Below are 2,513 nucleotides of genomic sequence, written 5' to 3'. Positions count from 1 at the left end.
GTGGGGTTAGGCACCCCGAACATTGGGTCACGCAAATGGGCTGCGTGGTGCCGGCGGTGTCCCCGGCGCTGCAGCAGCTCCCGCTGGTGACAGAGGCTGCCTCCACGGGTCTCTGTCGGCCGGGGACGCCGGTACCTCTGCCCGACACGCGGTCCGCACTCCCGGTCCGTGCCTCTCCCCCCTTTCCCCCCCGCCCCGGTCTGTCCCTTCGGCCTGGCTAGCCGGCCCGGTTCTCCATCCTGCGGAACCGGGCCTGCTCGCCAGGCTGAAGGGACAGACCGGCCGTCCAGCCCCTTCCCCCGGTCTGTTCCTTCGGCCTGGCGAGCCGGCCCGGTTCTCCATCCTGCTGAACCGGGCCGGCTCGCCAGGCCGAAGGGACAGACCCTCCTGCCCCCGTCGCCCGGTCCGCTTGCGGACCGGGCGACGGGGGCAGGCCCCTCCTTAGCCGAAGCTCCAGTGCCTTACCAGGGGCACTGCGTCGGGAAAATAACCAAAGTCCAGCAGCCCTGGCTGATAGTCTAAGTGTCAGAGCCTTACCAGGACCACAATTCTATTTATTTTCCCTTACCAGGGGCACTGCGTCAGGAAAATAACCAAAGTCCAGCAGCCCCGGCTGATAGTCTAAGTGTCAGAGCCTTACCAGGACCACAATTCTATTTATTTTCCCTTACCAGGGGCACGGCTCTGCTGGGCGTGTGACTGGTTGGTTGAATCCGTGGAAGGGGGCTTAAGTGTGGGTCTGCAGGTTCGGATGGAGGGCCTGGTTCTCAGAGAGGCTGCGGTCCCGGTTCTCTGTTACCCGGGGATGTGGAGCCACGGCTGGGGTGAGTAGCTCCGCAGCAGGCCCTGGTTGTATGAGAGGCTGCGGTCCTGGTTCTCTGTTACCCGGGGATGTGGAGCCACGGCTGGGGTAAGTAGCTCCGCAGCAGGCCCTGGTTGTATGAGAGGCTGCGGTCCTGGTTCTCTGTTACCCGGGGATGTGGAGCCACGGCTGGGGTAAGTAGCTCCGCAGCAGGCCCTGGTTGTATGAGAGGCTGCGGTCCCGGTTCTCTGTTACCCGGGGATGTGGAGCCAAGGCTGGGGTAAGTGGTTGTGATGGAGGGCCTGGTTCTCAGATAGGCTGCGGTCCTGGTTCTGTGTTACCCTGGTCACTGCGTGTGACCTGGGTTACGCAGAACCAGGACTGCAGCCTGTCTAAGAACCAGGGTCTCCACCATGTTTGTTTGTCACCCGGGGACGTGGAGCCACTGTTGGGGTAAGTATTTTGGCTGCTGTCCCAGTTCAGTTACCCGGGGCTCTGGTCCCCTGTCCCGGGTAGAATTAAAAACACTTTACCGATTCCTGGTTCTCAGAGAGGCTGCTGTCCTGGTTCTCTGTTACCCGGGCATGTGGAGCCACGGCTGGGGTGAGTAGCTCCGCAGCAGGCCCTGGTTCTCAGAGAGGCTGCTGTCCCAGTTCAGTTACCCGGGGCTCTGGTCCCCTGTCCCGGGTAGAATTAAAAACACTTTACCGATTCCTGGTTCTCAGAGAGGCTGCTGTCCTGGTTCTCTGTTACCCGGGGATGTGGAGCCAAGGCTGGGGTGAGTAGCTCCGCAGCAGGTCCTGGTTCTCAGAGAGGCTGCTGTCCCGGTTCTCTGTTACCCGGGATTGTGGAGCCTCTGCCGGGTTGAGTGGCTCCGGAGCGTGGCCCCCCGGTTCTCATAGAGGCTGCAGTCTCGCTCCTCTCCCCCGTGCTTGAGTGGTGGATTCCGCCTGTGAGTTTTCGCTCCGGTCGGTCAACTTCAACTTGCGAAAAAGCGTGTAAAAATGAATGCCACCCGGGCAAGCCATACATGCTTTTAAAGGTCTCGCTGAGGAGAACAATTCGGCGTGGGTCTCTGATTTTTATACCGTTTCCCCGATTTTTAAGCCGCGAAAGAGTGCCGTTTTTCCGCCCGGTCAACTTCAACTTCCGGTAGAGCGGGTGAAAACGCTTTCAACCCGGGGAAGCCATATATCCCCGTGAAGGCCTAAGCCAGGAGAACAATTCGGGGTGGGTGTCGCGTCTCTACGCGGTTCCCCCGCTGCGAGGCAAGCGGCGGAAGTCGCGCCGGAAAAGCGTTCGAAAATCGGTCAAAAAGGCCGAAATCCGGGAAAAACGCACCACGGGCCGGTAGCCCGTGTTCCGGAGCACAGCCCTGTGCGGTCGAATGATTTTTAGCACGCTCACAGGAGCCGGGAGAAATGAAAAATGGGTTTCCGGGTATACAAAGCATTGCCCCCCTTGACACGCGCTTAAGCCCCGCCCAATCGGGGAAAATAGTACTTTCAGTTCACAGAAAGACAAAACCCCACCGGCAGGATTTCAGGAGAGGGTTTTTCGAGACACAGAGAACCAGTAAAAAGAGCGGAGTTTTGACCATTGACCCATCCAGGGGCCTTCACTGGCCTCAGGTGAGAAGCTACATGGGTGAATTATGTTGTCTTTGGTCATTTTTGATCGTTTTTCCCCGCTCACGGTTCCATGTGTGTAG

The sequence above is a fragment of the Poeciliopsis prolifica genome, unplaced genomic scaffold (genome assembly GCF_027474105.1).
Source record: "Poeciliopsis prolifica strain line A6 unplaced genomic scaffold, Auburn_PproV2 SCAFFOLD389, whole genome shotgun sequence".
NCBI lineage: Eukaryota > Metazoa > Chordata > Actinopteri > Cyprinodontiformes > Poeciliidae > Poeciliopsis > Poeciliopsis prolifica.
This window is presented reverse-complemented; position numbering follows the sequence as displayed.